This window comes from Somniosus microcephalus, chromosome 5 (assembly GCF_052327205.1).
Source record: "Somniosus microcephalus isolate GS21.2 chromosome 5, FLI_Smic_1.0, whole genome shotgun sequence".
Lineage (NCBI taxonomy): Eukaryota > Metazoa > Chordata > Chondrichthyes > Squaliformes > Somniosidae > Somniosus > Somniosus microcephalus.
In genome coordinates, this window is record NC_140991.1 from 287,620,044 (window position 1) to 287,638,949 (window position 18,906).

Here is an 18,906-nt window from a genome sequence, read left to right on the forward strand (position 1 = left end):
ACGAAGCCGGGCAGCGTACAGACCCGAGAAGAGGGAGGGAAGTGTCCCATAGGGTCTGCTCTGACAACGGGAACAGTAATTAAAATAAAAGAAAAAGAAATTAGAAGCGCAGAAAGCCGCGAGGAGCTGCAGTTTGCCACGGGGACCGCGGAGAGCGGCATTGGCAGCAGCGCGGGGGGAAGCGCACAAAGACCATAGGGCGTCGCCATCAAGGCATAAAAACACCAGCAACAGCGCTGGCAGCAGCGGAAAAGGCAGAAAGCGCGGGAGGCGCCATCTTAATCCAGCGGGGAAGAAGGCAAAGCGCGGGAGGCGCCATTTTGTTCAATCGGGGAAGAAGGCAAAGCGCGGGAGGCGCCATCTTAGATCTCCAAGATGCCGAACACTGGCAATATCCCTGCCTTCGATAATGCAATAGAAGACTGGACCACGTATGTGGAAAGAATCGAAGTATATTGCAAGGCAAATGAAGTAGCCGATGAGAAAAAGGCATCGGTACTACTAAACTTAATGGGCGCAAGAACGTACGGCCTATTGCAGAACCTGATCACTCCAGTCAAACAGATGGCGAAGAGTTTTAACGAAATTGTTGATATCCTACAGGAACACCTAAATCCTACACCGCTGCTGATAGCAGAAAGATTTAAATTCCACAAGAGAAATCAGCATAAAGATGAGAGCAATGCTGATTACCTTACGGAACTACGCAAGCTAGCAAAGCACTGCCAGTTCGGAGCAGGACTGGCAGATACCCTACGGGACAAATTTGTCTGTGGACTCCTGAGTGAAGGAACCCAGAAGAGGTTACTCTCAGAGAAAGAGCTGACGCTAGATAAGGCTTTCAGCGTGGCAGTATCGTACGAAGCAGCAGCAAGGGGAGCTGCGGAAATACAGCAAAAGCCACAGGAATACGGCACCCATGAAATGACACGGGGATTTGAAAAATGTTATCGCTGCGGCAGAACAACCCATGACCAGAAGGACTGCTGGTCCAAGGACAAAACATGCAGGCAATGCGGAAAGATGGGACACATTGCACGAGTTTGCAGGTCCGGGAAGAAGACTAACGACAACAAAAAGACTACTAAGGAACAGTACAGGAAAGTACAAAAGATGACGGACAGTAGTTCCGAAGACCAGAAGAGCGATAGTGAATCCGGGAACAAGAGACTAAGCTGTCTCAAACTACACAACGTAATCACAAAAGAGGATCACCGAACCATTTGGGTCACCTTCACGATAGCAGGGTCCCAAGTCAAAATGGAATTGGATACAGGATCAGCCCTGACCGTCATGAATCGACGAGACTACGAGTGGCTATTCTCACACATACCCTTGAAAGACACATCCATTGTCTTGAAGACATATACGGGGCAGAAAGTATACCCCAGAGGGAAAATAAGGGTGCCTGTCGAATACAACGGCAAGGAAATACAGAAATTGTATCTGTACATACTGCAAGATGGTGGACCACCATTATTGGGACGTGAATGGATCAGAAAGATAAGTTTAGACTGGCACTCCATTCAGGCACTGACTGTGGCTAGTAAAAAGGATGACGACGTCACACCTGGATGATTGTCTAAAATCTTAGCTAACGCTAAAGAGGTATTTCAACAAGGACTGGGAACTCTTAAAGGCGTAACCACCTCGATAAAAATAGAAGAGAATGCAATTCCCAAGTTTTTCAAAGCAAGACCGGTATGGTATGCAATTCGACCAGCCGTCGAGGCAGAGCTGGAGAATCTGGAGAATGCAGGCGTGTTATCTAAAGTAGACTGGAGCGAGTGGGTGACACCCATCGTTCCTGTCATGAAGAAAACGTTAAACAATAAGTCTGAGGAGCCAAGGAAGGTTCGCATCTGTGGGGACTTCAAGGTGACTGTGAACCCAGTCCTTCACACAGTACAGTATCCTCTTCCGAGGATAGAAGATATTTTCGCCTCACTATCTGGAGGGAAACGTTTTACAAAAATTGACCTAGCGCAAGCATATCTGCAGATGGAGGTTGAAGAATCCTCTAGGAAATATCTCACGATAAACACTCACAAAGGTCTTTACCAGTATAATCGACTGGTATTCGGAGTAGCATCAGCTCCGGCTATATGGCAAAGAGCGATGGAACAAGTTCTGCAAGGGATTCCGGGGACTCAGTGTTACTTGGACGACATCCTAGTGACAGGTGAAAATGACAGTGAACACCTTGCCAACCTAGAGCAGGTGCTCACTAGACTAAGAGAACATGGGCTACGAGCCAATCGCCCCAAGTGCGAGTTTTTTAAGAAACAAATATCGTATTGTGGCCACGTGATTGATGAAGAGGGGTTACATAAGCCCCCTGACAAAATTGAAGCGGTAGTTAAGGCTCCAGCGTCTGAAAATGTGTCGCAACTGAGGTCATTCCTCGGATTGGTGAATTACTACCATAAGTTTTTGCCGAATTTGTCCACAATTCTGCACCCACTGAACACCCTGCTACAAACTGGAGTAGCATGGAAATGGAGCGATAAATGTAAGCAGGCCTTTCAGAAGTGTAAAGGCCTGATCACTTCAAGAGAAGTATTGGCTCACTACAACCCATCACTACCGATAAGACTGGCGTGTGATGCGTCTCCCTACGGTGTTGGAGCGGTACTGTCACATAAATCCCTTGATGGTTCAGAGAGGCCGATAGCTTTTGCGTCACGCTCGTTAACTGCAGCCGAGCGTAACTGCACCCAGATTGACAGAGAGGCCCTCAGCCTGGTGTGGGGGGTGAAGAAGTTCAATCACTACCTGCATGGTCAGAAATTTACTCTACTAACTGATCATCAACCTCTTGTCTCCATTTTCAACCCTAAGAAGGGCGTCCCGATAATGACAACACAACGGCTACAGAGGTGGTCCCTTTTCCTAGGGGCACACCAATATGACATCGAGTACAAAGGAACTAAACAGCATGGGAATGCTGATGGATTGTCGCGCCTACCGTTGCCGACGGTGGAAGAAGCACCTGCAGTGGATCCTGTGGAGATATTCCACTCGACCATAGTCGAATGTCTACCTGTGACGAATGCAAACATAGAAAAGGAAACACGAAATGACCCGACACTCTCCAGGGTCTATGATTTAACAGTGGAGGGATGGCCAGCACATGGCGAACCACTGTTGCCAGCATTCTCGCCGAGAAGAGAACAGCTGTCAGTGTGCCGAGGAACCTTGATGTGTGGATCCAGAGTAGTAATTCCACCCAAATTGAAGGATAGAGTGCTCAATGAGCTTCATGAGGGTCATCTGGGAGGGGTAAAAATGAAGAACTTAGCCAGAGCGTTTGTGTGGTGGCCGGGAATCGATAGAGAAATCGAAGAGATGACCAAGAGCTGTACAGGATGCCAGAAGGTCCAAAACGCCCCACCTCAAGCCCCTCTACACCCATTGGAGTGGCCCTCATCTCCATGGCAAAGGGTACACATTGATTTTGCTGGTCCATTTATGGACTCAATGTTTTTCATTGCGGTGGATGCACATTCAAAGTGGCCAGAGGTAATAAAAATGTCCTCAACCACCACAGAAAAAACTATCACAGTCTTACGAACCATATTCGCCAGAAATGGGCTGCCTGAACAGGTTTGCTCCGACAATGGACCACAGTTTGTGTCTGAAGAGTTCCGGAGGTTCTTAAAGAACAATGGTGTTAAGCATTACACATCCGCCCCATATCATCCAGCCACCAATGGATTGGCTGAGAGGTTCGTTCAAACATTCAAGAAGGCTATCAAGGCAATGTGTAATGAAGACATACCCCTACAACACAAGGTGGATAACTTCTTGTTTGCCTACCGGAATGCGACACATGCGGTTACCAACCAAACTCCAGCCATGATGTTCTTCAATCGAAGACTAAGATGCCGCTTGGATTTGATTAAGCCAAACATCAGAAGAGATGTGGAGAACAGGCAGTTTCAGAATGTGAATGAAAGGCCAACCAGGAGTTTCAAGATAGGTCAACCAGTTTTGGCCCGGGACTACCGCACAGAGAAATGGCAGCCAGGAACGATCTGCACACGGCAAGGACCTCTAATGTATACCGTGGACGTTGGAGAGAGCATTGTAAGACACCATGCTGACCAGATTCTAGAGTCACTGGAAAACGTCAAATCTACACCACGATCCTATACACCTGGTGATGAAACCGAAGTACCAATTGCATCTACCTCAGAATCGGTGATGCTGGAAGCAGACGAACCAAACAACGACGTTGATCCCGAATCAACTTTGCCAGAAGAACCTGATACCCCGAAGAGGCGTTTTCCGGACAGAATCAGGAAGCCTCCTCAAAGACTGAATTTATAATTGATTAACTTCAGCTAATGTATATAGCAACTGTAATTGTAAATATGTTGTTTAATTATTAATCGAATGTTATGTACTGTTTAGCTAAAAGGGGAGGAATTGTAGTGTATGTACCTTGAAGAAGGAACAATATTCTGCAGCTCCTGTATACTGCAGTACCAGTAGTGACCACCCCGGTATATAAGCCTGTGAAGTAACTTTGTATAGTAGTTCCAGTTTTGTCTCCATTCAGTTAACACCTGTTATAACCAACTTCTGCAGTCCATGTCTCAATTACACACGGACATTACACTTAGTACCCAATGGGGCGTCGAGTTCTTTGTCTCAATTCTTGGATGAAAGCCCTCCCCTAAAGAGGTGTCATGGGCCTTGAAATTCGGTGGCGCCCCATTTGGGGCGTCAAGCTCGCCTGGGTGCTGGAATTACCGCTGCGAACGGAGCCGTTTGCGCCATCCCGATATTCAGTTTCAGCGCCCCAAACGGAAGCGTGGCGTTGCTCGAGGCGCCCGCGTCCCGCTTGGGGCGTTGAAACTGAATATCGCAGTGCAACGTGCCGCAGTGCCACACGCTGCGGCATGGCACGCTGCGGTACTGCAGGCCTTCCTCCCCTTCTTAAAGGGGAGGGGCCTGCACCAGCGCGATCTCTGATCACGATTGCCGGCAAAAGAGCCCGGCACCGAGGAGAAGTGCCGGGCTCTCGGGACACAGCCGGCACTGCCTTGGCGGGAGCTCAGGAGGCTGGGGAGGGCGGCGCGAGGAGGTGCTGGCAGGTGGCCAGCAAAAAAAATGGCCGCCCCGCACCTCCCCTTTAATTAGCGCCACTACCGCCGCAGGTAGGCCCCCCTGACCCGGTCGCAATTTGCGACCGGCATTACAGCGGGGGGCGCGACCAAATATTGCGATCGGGGCGGTAGCGGGGCGCTGCGCACACCGATGATGTCATCGGCGGTGGCACAACACTACAGGCTAACGCCGCCTTTAACGCCCCGCTAAATATCGCGGGAGGCATGGCCAGTGGCACTAAAGCCACTGAGTGCCCTCTTTAGGCGCTAACTGGTGGCGCAGCCCACCGAATTTCTGGGCTATGATCTTTCTCATTTTTACATTTTGAAAGTTCCTCCATTGGAATTTGTCCTATCTCTCTTTGTCCCTATCCTCCCTGTTACAATTGGTACTCAGCCTGGCCTTGTCCCCTTTCAATCATGAGGCCCAAGCCAGAGCAGTCCCACTTCAGCCAGTCACTATCTCACTCTATTCAATGTCTTTTTATATTAATTAACTTTTAATTATCTTCACAATCTGCTTACCAAACTCCAAATTTTACCGTAGCATTATAATATGGTTATTAGTAATAGTGGAAGAAACATTGGCCAAATTAAAGATACATTAACAAAGTCAAAACCCTAACTTACAAAAGACAGATATGGCAGGCAAAGCCATCCTGTGGGCCCCTTTGTGGAATGTTTATGCCTCATCTAATCTAACTAACTGAAGACACTTTGTCTCAAATTCTAATACGAACCTCCAGAAAAACGAAACTTCTACATTAACCCCTTACTTGTCTCGAGCAGAAACGTACAATCATTTAAACACAGTATTATTCGCATAGCCATGTACATTTTTGGGCACCCCCAGTTTCTAACATGGTCAAGCCACTCAGTTGTTTCAAACCGCTACGAAAGGCTCAGCACCTTCTCGGGGCAACTACGGATGGGAAATAAAAAGCTGCCTTGCCTGTGAAGCACACATCCCGACAATGAATATTTATTTTAAAAATTGCAGCTCAGGGAATCACTATTGCAACAGTTCTTGCCTTTCATTGCATGAGATTTTTTTTTTTGTTTAGGTTTATACTGGTCAATCCCACCTTTTAATATTCGTTAAAATATCTACATTAAATATTAAAGGGAGTAAGGTAAAGACTGTATGCAATCTAAGGCTTCAGATGACATTTATAAATGTCTCAAACCTTCCACTCTGGCAGTTTATTTCATCTAATCTTCTCAATTGAGTTACCCTGCATCTCACTCCCAGATATCTATCATTTTATATATCACATTAGACAGTGGTGCCCTCTTAAGGTCAACTTTTATTCAAAACTTCATTTTTAGTTTCAATTTTCTCCAGCGGCTGTATCTGTGGATAAGCTTCACCTCCTCACAATGGGCCATATTTTCCTCTCTTGCTAATTTTAGTGAAGAGGTAGAAGTGTTAAATAGTATTATCCTATTGGTAGAATGCACCAGCCTGCTATTCATCAGTGGTTTAATGTTGCTTGGCCAACGGCCCCTACCTATAATGAATGGTGGCTTCACAGTGAATCAAAAGTGAAAGGAAAATGGCTGCAAATGGTGACTTTTTTCTCATTCCAAATATCAAATTGAGTGTAGAAACAAACCATGCAGTCTGTAAACTTCCAAATTTCATTGAACCAGCCATATTGTTACCCCTGATGGCTCCTCCAATAGCAATTAATAATTTGACCCTTGTTGTGTGTATAATGGGCAACATCTGTGGAACAGTGCTCCTGTGGAAATCAGCTGAACAAGTGGTACCGAGTCCAATGGTTTGCAAATCGTACCCAATGTGAGTATCGGGGCTTTTCATATTACCCCAATGGCCTTCATAAAGAGAAAGGGGGAAAAATTCAGTTGTTTGCGCCTCCCGTTAGCACCTTAAGAGGGCGCTAATGGGGCGCAAAGCAACTAGCGCCCGGGCGCGGCGATGTTTGAGCCGCTCGCGAAATTAACTAGACATTTTGCGGCGGCGCTAAACACTACCGCCACGATCTCCTGCGCCTGCAGATCGTGAAGTCAGTCGAGTGCGCATCGCCCAGTTAGCGCCCCAGACCGGATATTGAGTGGCGCCCCCTGCCTTACCGCCTGTTGGAATAAACGGGTCTTTCTCCGAGTGGCAGGCACTGACTAGTGGGGTACCGCAGGGATCAGTCCTCAGACCCCAGCTATTCACAATATATATTAATGATCTAGACGAGGGAACTAGATGTAATAGCTCCAAGTTTGCAGACGACACAAAGCTGGGTGGGCGTGTGTGCTGTGAGGAGGATGCCGAGAAACTCCAGTATGAATTGTACAGGTTGGGTGATTGGGCAGAAGCATGGGAGATGCAATACAATGTGGATAAATGCGAGGTTATCCACTTTGGTGTCAAAAACAGGAAGGCAGATTATTATCTGAATGGCAATAGATTGGGAGAAGGGGAAGTGCAACGAGACCTGGGTGTCCTTGTGCACCAGTCGCTGAAGGTAAGCATGCAAGTGCAGCAGGCGGTTAAGAAGGCAAATGGTATGTTGGCCTTCGTAGCGAGAGGGTTCGAGTACAGGAACAGGGATGTCTTGCTGCAGTTGTACAGGGCCTTGGTGAGACCACATCTTGAGTATTGTGTGCAGTTTTGGTCACCTTATCTAAGGAAGGATGTTCTTGCCATGGAGGGAGTGTAGCGAAGATTCACCAGGCTGATACCTGGGATGGCAGGAATGACGTATGAGGAGAGACTGGGTCAATTGGGCTTATACTCACTGGAGTTTAGAAGAATGAGAGGGGATCTCATTGAAACTTATAAAATTCTAACAGGACTAGACAGACTAGATGCAGGAAGGATATTTCCGATGGCCGTGGTATCCAGAACCAGGGATCACAGTCTAAGGATAAGGGGTAAACCATTTAGGACAGAGATGAGGAGGAATTTTTTCACCCAGAGAGTGGCGAACCTGTGGAATTCTCTACCACGGAAAGCAGTAGAGGCCAATTCATTAAATATATTCAAGAAGGAGTTAGATATATTTCTTAAGGCTAAAGGGATCAAGGTATATGGAGAGAAGGCAGGGACAGGGTACTGAATTTGGATGATCAGCCATGATCGCATTGAATGGCGGAGCAGGCTCGAGGGGCCGAATGGCCTACTCCTGCTCCTATCTTCTATGTTTCTATTTTTCTGGAGAGATTCAATGCTGTGTGAAGGAGTTTTGAGTACTGAGCAGCACTTTGCAGGTTTAACTTGATTTGCCCTTCCTTGCTTTACCAGCGCTCTGAGGTAGCGCCTCGCTCCTCGGCCTTTGCGCCTTAAGACAGGTGTGAAGTGCCTGATTTAGTGCTCCAATCACCTCCAGGGGTGATAAAAAGCCAAGTTTGCCGTCGGAGGCGATAATTAGCGCCAGGCGCTAAACTTTGCGCATGACCAATAATGGCGCCCCAAACGGGGTGATATTGAATTTTTCCCCCAAAGGGTCTTCACTCAATTTTCAGGTGGCATCTAACCACAGTAACATCATTCTGCACATCAGGGCCATTAATCAGGAACCTGCCGTGATGTCTCCCTTGTGCAGCAGTCCAAGATGCCTGCATTATCTGAAGGCCCACTGGATGGACAACTCGAGGAAGCAGGTCCATCCTCTGCACCCAGGGCTGCTGACCCCACTGAGCAACCCCTTATCAGCAGAGCAGCCCCCTGAGCTGGGCACCTCCGCATCTGTTCGCAATTCACTGGCTGCTACCTCCATCTTCACAAAGTGCGCCATGCAATTTGGGGAACAATGAAAAAATGTGTGCAATGCTTGGAATGGAACTCTCTGAAGGAGATGGTAATCCCCAACGTGGGTTTGCACCATGGTTAGCAGCACTAGCAATGTGTGCAAAAGTGAGGATCAGTACCTTTTGCCATCCTCTTGATGCCTGCACACTTTCTCCTTTTCAGTTAAGTATGAGGAATCAATGTGGTTCTACAAATTCTGGACCAGCCACGTAAATACTGTGGCTACAAGAGCAGGTCATAGACTGGGTATTCTGTGGCGAGTGTCTCACCTCCTGACTCCCCAAAGCTTTTCCACCATCTACAAGGCACAAGTAAGGAGTGTGATGGAATACTCTCCACTTGCCTGGATGAGTGCAGCTCCAAAAACACTCAAGAAGCTCGACACCATCCAGGACAAAGCAGCCCGCTTGATTAGCACCCCATCCACCACCTTAAACATTCACTCCCTCCACCACCTGCGCACCGTGGCTGCAGTGTATACCATCTACAAGATGCACTGCAGCAACTTGCCGAGGCTTCTTTGGCAGCACCTCCCAAACCCACGACCTCTACCACCTAGAAGGACAAGGGCAGCAGGCGCATGGGAACACCATCACCTGCAAGTTCCCCTCCAAGTTACACACCATCCTGACTTGGAAATATATCGCCATTCCTTCATTGTCGCTCGGTCAAAATCCTGGAACTCGATCCTTAACAGCATTGTGGGTGTACCTTCACCATACAGACTGCAGCGGTTCAAGAAGGCGGCTCACCACCACCTTCTCAAGGGCAATTAGGGATGGGCAATAAATGCTGGCCATGCCAGTGACGCCCACATCCCAGGAACTAATAAAAAAAAGTTCAATATTACCCTCCATGCAGCTATTAACTTGGTGCTCTTGCTACAGGACTTGATTGTAAAGAAAATCTTCCCAAAGTACAGTTATGATACACAAGAGGTGAGTTAACTTATTATACCAGCTCCATGCATTGCCATTGAAACTAGTCATGTACAAGGCCAGATTGAGCCTCGGATGTTTACATATTCACAAATTAGTGTTTCCACCTCTGGAGAGAGGAAAGGGATAGCTCTCAGCCAGTATTAGAACATCCATTTGTACATGTGGTAGTCAGAAAGGCTGCATTATTTAAAAAGAAATGACATTTTACTATCTTGTCCACACAAACTAGTCCTGTTCAACAGACTGACAGTTGCTGGTAACTGCTGTTCCTGAGTTAAATGTCTCTCCAAATATCTCCCAACATATCTCAAATAAAATCCTGCAAGCACAGCCTTGGGGAAACTTGTTGCCAGTGATTTGTTCGTTTCAATGGATACGGGGACAAATGCAGAATTTTGGAACTTCAGTAAGAATTGTTCTGCCTAGATCTGTATCACAATGAAACCTGATATAATTACTTGCCAACCCTCTGGGCTGTACACTTGCAGAGTGGGACCGTACTAGATTAGGGTTTAAATGATGGATGGACTCCAGTTATAACAATAACCACTTTATTTATGATCTATTTTTTCCCATCAAGATCTTGCAAAACTGCTACACTACACTACTAGCTCTACATTATACATTTAGTTGTAGAAGTTTAAACACTAATACAAGTACTGTTAATGCGGCCAGGTTTTGGGTTTGTTGTGGCAATATGATAGTGCAGTGAGGATAAAATGTGAAGTGGTCCTACTGTATTCTTTCATGCTATCTAAAGCACTTCAAAGCTTTGGGGGCTTCTGCACACTGGTCTTGCATACAAAAAGCTAGAAGAGCAACCTCTTAATAAAGATTTTGGAGCACATAACCTATTCCTCTGGACACTTGGGGGAGGGAAAGCACAGATCTGTCCCAACTTCCCTGTGTCTCTTCCTATTTCAGATGTTCACGGGGGGTACACTTAACACTCAATCCTAAGGTTTCCCTCTTGGTATTGTTTTAAGGCTGAAGATGTTTTGCTGCTCAGCATTTCCCACTCCCATTGGCAGCTGTTTTCTTGTTGGACCAGAGACGGCCAGTCTTGATCACCTTGGGGCTGTTATCACTCTGAGAGGGATGGGTGCCTCCCATTGTCGGGAATGGATAGCTCCGTTGTCCCCGTCTTCATGGAGCTTTTCCTTGACTAAGCTGAAGGCAGAGGATTCCATGTTAGTGAAGGGAGGCTGTTGTCTCAGCCATGTGCTTTCATGCTCCGCACGGTGGCCTGAATTGGTGACGTTCACAAGTTCAGTCCCACAATATAAATCCACACAACTCAAACCAAACCCATGTTAACTTATTATTATTATTCAGTTACAAATTAAGGGGCGACTGCTGGCAGCCTGAAAGGACACAATCCAGATGTTGCTATATTTCTTTCATTCTCGGAATGTGGGCATCACTGGCAAGGCTGGTGTTTATTGCCCATCTCCAATTGGCCTGAGAAGGTGGTGGTGGGCTTTCTTGAGTCGCTGTAGTCAGTGCGAAGGTGTTCCCACAATGCTGTTGGGGAGGGCATTCTAGGAGTTTCACCCAGCAACAAGGAAGGAACATGTCCAAGTCGGGGTAGTGTGTGAGTTGGAAGATAATTTGGAGGTGATGGAATGCTTTGCAATTGTAGTCACTGCAAGTGTTTGTATAAAAACGCCCTGGAAAAACTTGCCATCAAATCGTGCGTGGCGGTTTGCACCTTTAAGGCACAGCAGTGCTTCTGGTGATCTTTCTTCCAGTGCTTATTGCCAAGCAATCTATTGAGGTGTTAATACAAAACTTTGGTCCTCTCTCGCACTGTGACCAGCTCCAGTGAAGGAGTTTCATTACACGCCCACCCACACCCCACCCCCTGCCCCCACATTGAACAGTTTATTTGTTCACTGGCTCCAAACAGCCAAGAAACTAAATTATGTAAAAGGTTAATTATCTTTTGTTCCATCTAATACGGGTTTGGAGTTTATTGCTCCAGCTATTAGGAATATAATTATAGTCTTTGGATCGTGATAATTGGCCAGTAAATCACCATTAGCAGTTAGTTACTTTCCCTTTTTCAACAAACACTGAAAAAACGCACCTGAAAATATTTCTCATACTTTGACCATAAATGTAATTCAATTCCTTGGAAGTCAAACTCCAAACCATCGTCAACACCTTCACCGAAGCATACAAGAGCATGGGCCTTACACTAAACATTTGTAAGACAAAGATCCTCTACCAACCTGCCCCCGCCACACAATACTGCCTTCCGATTATCAAAATCCACAACAAGGCCTTGGACAACGTGGACCACTTTCCACACCTCGGGAGCCTACTGTCAACAAGGGCAAACATTGACGACAAAGTCCAACACCTCTTTCAATGTGCCAGTGCAGCCTTCGGTCACCTGAGGAAGAGAGCGTTTGAAGACCAGGACCTCAAACCCGGCACTAAGCTCATGGTCTACAGAGCAGCAGTGATACCTGCCCTGCTGTATGCCTCAGAGACATGGACCATGTACAGCAGGCACCTCAAAGCACTGGAGAGGTACCACCAACGCTGCCTCCGCAAGATCCTGCAAATCCATTGGCAGGATAGGCGCACCAGCGTCAGTGTTCTTGCTCAGGCCAACATCCCCAGCATCGAAGCTCTGACCACGCTCAATCAGCTCCGATGGACGGGTCACATCATCCGCATGCCCAATACGAGACTCCCAAAACAAGTGCTCTACTCGGAGCTCAGGCATGGCAAGAGAGCCCCAGGTGGGCAGAGGAAACACTTCAAGGACACCCTCAAAGCCTCCTTGAAAAAGTGTAACATCCCCATCGACACCTGGGAATCCCTGGCCCAAGACCGCACAAAGTAGAGGAGAAGCATCCGAGAAGGCGCCGAACACATCGAGTCTGTTCGCCGGGAGCAAGTGGAAGCCAAGCGCAGGCAGCGCAAGGAGCGCACGTCAACCCAAGCACCCCACCCACCCGCCCCTTCAACCACCGTCTGCCCCACCTGTGACAGAGACTGTAGGTCCCGCATCGGATTCATCGGTCACCTGCAAACTCATTTTTATTGTGGAAGCAAGTCATCCTCAGTTCCGAGGGACTGCCTAAGAAGAGAAGAATTCAATTCCAATCTTTTGCAAAGGTGCAAAAATGAATATGGTCCATATGCACCATCAAGACTGCCCCTGCCCCCAGTGGGTGTCATGCAGTCTCCAGGGAGAGGAAAAAATCTTTGGGCCAATTGAAGAGAAAAATTATTTCTCTGACCTTGAGCTCCAGAGACTGCAGTGACTGTCACTAGTCATGTTTATCCCCATCCATAGTTTGGCTCTGCCTTCCCCTCACAGAACTTCAGCTCACCACTTTGAAGGTCTTTGGCAATGTTGGTAATGCCAAGCAATAACATTTTGCTAATGATTTTGGCTGCAGGATTGTTGGAACACTTCAAACATGCAAGTGGATATCAGCAAACCTGAGGCTAGTGAGCACAACCAATCTTAATTTCCAGACCTATGTCAATAGAATCATAGAATCATACAACACAGTAGGAGGCCATTGGGCCCATCGTGCTTCTGCTGGCTCTTTGAATGAGCTATCTAATTTGTCTCACTCTTCTGCTCTTTCTCCACAGCCCTGCAAATTTCTCCTTTTCATGTGTGTATGTACAATTTCCTTTTGAAAGTTACGATTGAAGCTGCTTCCACCATCCTTTCAGGCAGTGCATTCTAGAACATAATGGCCCAGAAATTCGGGTCTCCACAGGCGAGTACGCGCTGGGTACTCACCCGTAAGCCCGATGGAAGTGCCGGTTTCGTGCATGCACTGCGCATGCGCGGGAAACCGGCACTTCTGTTCCTCTGAACGAAGGGGTTCAGAGGTCGAATGCGTGTGCAGGGGAGTCTGCGCGTGCGCTTTGAACTTACGTTTTTTTTACAGGTTTTTCCGTGAGGGTAAGTCTTTAGAATTTAGAACTTTAAAAAGCAGTCGCAAGGCCTGTTTTTTACAAGGTAAGTGGTCAATTAATTAAAATTAAAACATTTTTTCCACAGGTTTATTATTTTTAAATACTTTAAAGCAAGGTAAGTTTATTTTTAGCCCCGTTAGAATATAAAATTATTTTTTCAAAAATTTAAATTATTGTTTAAAATAGTTATTTAATGTAATTTATAGTTTATTTAAAAAATGTGATTTTTAAAAAATTTATTTGAAGGTTTACTGCTATTTTGGGGCTGTAGTATTTATAAGTCTTGACAGCTCTTCCTGTCAAGACTTATGAATGGGCTTTTCCCTCCTCCGATTGGCTGCCCATGGCCCACGTGATCCCAGGGGACGCATCGAACTAACTGCGCCCCTGGGACACGCAAGCACTGCGCGCTGGCAGCTGGGCCAGGCCCCAGATCGGAATTCCACAGGGCCCTACAGCTCAACTGCCGGCACGCAAGGTAAGTGCAGGTCGGGGGCTTGCACCCGCGGGAAGCCCCCGACCCGAATTTCTGGGCCATGCATAACTCCTCGCTGCGTAAAAAACGTAAAAAAATTTAATAACAAGCTCCATATCATCCTGAATCTTGGGCCGCTTTTGTAATGGTCCAGGTGAACTGTAAATGCTAAAATAAGAAACGTAATAGTTCAAGCAACTATGATTCGCACTTCTTTTGAAGATTGGATCGCTCTGTTTCCAGCCTCTATCACCCTCTCCCCTCATCCATGGTTTCCCTGGACTGCCTACTTGAACAGGTGAGCAGCTGCTGTGCTTATAGTCTTCTGTTAATGCTGCACTAAAGCCAGCAACTAGGTGGGTGTTTACATGAGAATAGCCTGAGGGCACTTCTGACTTCCCCTCCCTCCTCCCTACAGAGGTGCCCGACTGCCATTTGGTACCTTCCAACAATAGCTAAACTGAGATTAGGAACTTGGAAGGGACCAATCCTGCATCCCTGTCATTCCGTATTTCACACATTGCTCTATTATGTCAACTGCCGCATCCTTTCCTAAGGTTTAAGTATGTAGAAAGAAGCGCATGAGACTAAAGTGTTAACTGCACTGCATTTCATTTACTGGTCTGTTAAATGTGACTAATGGTGCGTTAGTTGTCAGGTGCTTCTCACTATCTTGGTACCATTCCTCAGCCATGCCATGTTGATTTTTCTCCTTTCTTTTCACCCCCTGTTGCTCCCCACCCCAACCAAAGCCTTTGGGAGCTTTGGGAATGGAATGGAGCATCAGTGGAGCGGTGGATCTGGAGTTTGCTTTCAGTCTGCAGGATAGCTCTCTATATATAATAAAACAAAACAAACCTGGTATAATTTGGAGTTTTGAAATGTTTCACTTTCCAGGCTCTGACCTGTTGACCTTTCACTTCTTCTGAGAGACTCTCTTTATCCTTGCTGCTTTCTTTTATTCTCTTTGTTCTTGCCCTATCGGCTTTAATGAGACCGCATGCCAGCTGCCACAAGTAATGCTCATTTTTAGTTGTAAAATATTTTGATCTGAAGATGAGCACATCCACCTCCCACATTCACAGTGATTTACAATCTGACCATAAATCTCACTTTTAAATTTCCCTGATGACTGACTCCATGACAGTTCACCGAGCAAACAGAATTTGTTTGATTTGAAATTGACTAGCTGAATTGTAGAGTGAAGTCTGTTGAATCTGGCCTGATTGTTCACTGTTGATAGTCCAGCATGACATGGGGCCCTGTGACCGTTTAAAAAACCATCCTTTTTATTTGTTTCTCAACTTCAAAAGTTCTTGCTTGTAACCAACTGTGTCCCGTGCTCCATTGGAAGCTGGCAATAAAATATCTCTGTGAGCATTAAACAAACTGTGCAACAGAAGCCTATTCTGAACTGGAGGCTCCAGTGGAATGAGATCTATCCTGTCAGATTGTGCATTTGCGGCCTCCTGGGTGTTCCAGAGGGGGTAGAAGTGGCATCTAACTGCTGAGGCAATGGGCAAGCTGGGCTGATGCCTGCATCTGCTATTAACTCCGTATCTGAAGTGCCCTGGGCTGAGGTCACTAACCTGTTGCTTTCTGGGGCCATGGCCGCAGTTTGAACTTTGCCAGATTGTGCACATTTTCGTTGGTAATTGTGCAAGTCGGTTATCTGCACTTACCATGCTAGTCTAGTCCTTGCTAATGTAAGAGTTGAGGGACCGGTCCACACCTCCTTCTTAGTCTATTGTAGAGGTGGAGGAAAATTGTTTGTTCTCTAGGGAGGTTTAATCTGTTGGATTCATGCATATTCAAATTCTGGATATTCTGAATTTAAAACCTTGGGGGGAAAAATTTGTGTGCGCCCACAGAATTGCTGGTGTCACCAGCAACTCGAGTTAATGGCCGCCGAAAATGGCCGCAGCGCTACCGCTGGAAAAATTGGCGATGTGAAGTGCAGCGCTAACTTACTGTGCAACGCCCTCCTGGTGGCATTAATGGAGGCCCCCGACCCGAAGTTCCCATCCACAGTTGGCGGTGCTGCTTCTTGCAGCCTCTGGGAGCAAGGCTGTGGAGTTCGCAAGGCATTGTGGGCAATTAAAGGGGCCATGAATTAAAGGGGCAATGCATTCAAAACTAATAAAGATTAAAATCAAGTGAAAAAATGCATTATTCAGCCCTTAGTGCCTTTCAAAAAAAACATTAAAAATAATTCCCAAATGACAGCCTTCAACTCTTAAAGCTGAATTCCCTTCCACACCTAAAAAAATGGTATAAGTGCTTCAGCACTAACACATATGGTTCAGCAAGCCAGGGAAGGGGCACCCAGGGTCTCGAACACAGCACTCCAACACTGCAAGAGAGGTTCTCGACCCACAGGGGCCAGGGGGCCCTCCAGAAAGAAGCATGTGGGACCACATCATCAAGGCAGCCACTGCCACCAGTGTCGTCCCCACCACCTGGCTCCAATGCCCAAAAAAGCTTCATGACCTCAGACCACTGGTCAAGGTCAACGAATGCATCTTCAAAAGCCGTCTCCTACCAACTGCATCACTAGCCTCACACACTGCTCAATGCATGACCCCCACCCCCAATCACTCACAAGTCACACCTCCCATTCCTAGCCTCACCTCACCCCCTTGGAGGAGATGGTGCAGGCCATTCTTGGCAGGGGCATGGCTGTGTCATTGGCCAACGGCGGAGCTGAGAGGATACAAGATGCTGGTACCCTCACACGTTATCCTCCTTCTCGCATGCACCTCTTGCTTTTCCACCCTCCCCTCACCACAACTGCACCCTTGTGCCTTCCTCTTTTCACACACCCAAGAAATGCAGCCTGCCCAGGCAGCAGGTGACCAAGAAGAGGGAGAGGAGAGTGTAGAAGAACAAGAAGAAGATTGATTTGACATTCCCAGCCACCAGCTCCTCAAGGTCAACCAGCAAGGCCATCTGCAGTATCCCCCACTGAAAGTCAGCAGCCTTCCAGCAGCCATGCTACAGCCACTGGGGTAGCATTGCATGACAGCAGTAGGATAGGCAAAGGCACACACAAGACAGTCACTAATAGAAGGGTGATGAGTTGATTTCTTGATGTCATATTGGATGGATAGATGTATAAAGTTGGATTGGAAAGTTTGGAAAGTTTGCTTTTTGGTGGCTTTTATTTAGGTATCGTGGCCAAGATGACGGTGCGATGATCAGTAACAGAAGGAAGGTAAGGTGTGGGACAAATGTTGAAAGGGGAATTGGAGTTGTAGTCACTGGGACCATGGGCGGATGATTCTATCTTGGCCACAAAGGTGCTGTTTGGGATGTATCCTTCCTTCAGCTTCCTCCTCTTCGGCTTCCTCTACTTCTGCTTTTTCCTCCTCTGTGTCTTCCTCTTCCCTCTGCAAGCAGATGCTGTAAATCTGAAATGCCAGCATAAAATGCTGGAAATACTCAGCAGCTCAGGCAGCATCTTGACTTGAGACGTGAACTCTGTTTCTCTCTTCATGCATGTTGCCTGACCTGTTGATTATTTGCAGCATTTTCTGTTTCCTCAGAGGCCTTCCTTTACCATCTGAAGCCTTCAAAGCGTCCAGCAGAACTCCCTACACACTTAAAAAACTTTTAACATCTATTACAGCGAGCTGCTACTTCAATAAAATTTCAAAAAACAGTCCAAAAGCTTAAATGCAAACTTACCTGAAAAGTGTGTGTCCCTTTAAGAGGTGCTGACAGCGCCTCTGTCAGTCTCCGCACGCTGGGTTTCCCTTGATGTGCCTCAATAAATCCGAGACTCGATGTTAGCGAAACAAAACAAGGCTTTTATTGACTTAGAAGGTAACACACAGAGGAGAGGTATCTTCCATCCAGAGGTCTGCCGTACTGGATGTGCTGCAGGCTGGGCCAGCTTACATAGGGGCCAGGTATGGGCGGAGCCCTACACATAGTACAATACAATGGGCCAGGTATGGGCGGAGCCCTACACATAGTACAATACAATGGTGAGGAAACGGAACTGAGGTAAGGGAAATGAAACTGAAACCAACCACAGTCACAGGCAGAGAATACCAATGAGCGATGAATGGAATATTTCATCACATCCCTGACATGCTTAAGATCCAGCGCTGAACTCAGCGCTAGTGTCGATGTTGGCCATGATGACGTTAAGTCTCTGACTCAGAAGTGAGAGGCCTACCCACTGTGCCAAAGCTCACAAGTTTATCCTCTCGCCTCTCCACACCAGAACTGTCAACCTCTTGTAAATTGGAGCCCAAGATCCCAGTCACAGTATTCACAATAATATTCAAAGAAAAACTATGTCTGCACTTCAGTCCTAAGGGGTTTTGCTGCATTTGGTGGTAAAGCTGCCACTTATTCTATGGTAGTGTGCAGGTTTTCAATACCCCCTTGCATGACAGCACAGATATCACAGCAGCACTTCTGCATCGACTCCAACATACCACACAGATTGTTTTCTTTGGAACAGAGGAGGTTGAGTGGAGACTTAATTGTGTGTATAAAATTATTAGGGGCCTAGATAGAGTGGATAGAATGGACCTATTTCCATTAGCACAGAGGTCAATAACAAGGGGGGCATAGATTCAAAGTGATTGGTAGAAGGATTAGAGGGGAGTTGAGGAGAATGTTTTTCACCCAGAGGGTGGT